Here is a 1194-nt window from a genome sequence, read left to right as displayed (position 1 = left end):
GGACACGGTGCCCCCACCGCCCCCCCCCCCCCCCCCCAACCCTCTCCCGCCCGATGGGAGCAGGCAGCAGGCTGGGAATGTGAGGAATGCACCGCAGGCACGCTGCCCCCGCTGAGATCCCCCTGCCCCACCGAGGCCCCCCCTCCCACAAATGCAGAGCGCCTCCGTGTGTCCCCCGGGCTGGGGTAGCCCCCCCATGGCAGCCGGGGCTGGCATCCCCTTGGGTCCTTCCCCAAATCCCCGGGGAGGACCAGCAGTCCCACTCTGCCTGGGTTATCCCAGCCTCATGGTGTTCTGGGGGGTTGTGCAGGGGTCCCTGCCCCATAGCCAGCCCTTGTGCCAGAGTGCTCTCCTGTGCTCCACGGGTTGTCCCCCGGCCCCTCTGCTCCCCTCGCAGCCCCCCACCCTTCTACCCCACCACCCCACAGGCCTGTGCCCCACAGCAGAGGGGTTGGAGCCTTAAAACCCACAGTGGTGACATGCTCACTGCCTCCAGTCCCCCCCAGCATCCCCTGCCCTCAGCCCCCCTGCTCGCCTGCCCCAGCCATGTGTTGTGCAGGGGCACCAGATCCCTGTGGAATGGCTCCCCACTTGCACCCTCCACTGCTGGGGGGACATCCTGGGTACCAGGGACATCTGGATTCCCAGGGCATCCTGATTCTTGGAGCCCAGCTCCACAGTTGCTCCCCTGCATCCCAAATCCCCAGGCACCTCCCCAGCCTCCCCCCCTTCCCTCAGTGGGGATACCCACACCCAGGGCACTGGATGTCCCCCCAAAGGGGGCACCCAAATCTCAGGCACCCCCTCCCCACAGCCTGACTCCCCCTGTACCCCACAGCCCAAGACGTCCCCAAAATCCCTGATGGGGACACGTGCACCAAGGATGTCATCTCCCCTATCAGCTGGCTGCACCCCACAGCTGTGTACCTCCTCACACCACACCCCCCCCACTGGGGACACCCCTCCCCAGGGCACCTCTTTGCCGAGGCCCCTTCACACACACCCCCTGCACCTCATTGCCAAGGGCCTTCCCCAACCCCCGGTTGGTGGGGACCCCCAGAATGGGGCATCCCCTCCCCAATCCCCAGCTGGTGGGGACCCCCAGAATGGGACATCCCCTCCCCAATCCCCAGCTGGTGGGGACCCCCAGAATGGGGCAATCCGCTCCCCAATCCCCGGCCATTGCCCCCCCTA

This window comes from Haliaeetus leucocephalus, unplaced genomic scaffold (genome assembly GCF_000737465.1).
Source record: "Haliaeetus leucocephalus isolate CR32 unplaced genomic scaffold, Haliaeetus_leucocephalus-4.0 Scaffold278, whole genome shotgun sequence".
Taxonomy (NCBI): Eukaryota; Metazoa; Chordata; class Aves; order Accipitriformes; family Accipitridae; genus Haliaeetus; species Haliaeetus leucocephalus.
Note: the sequence above shows the minus strand (reverse complement) of the source record.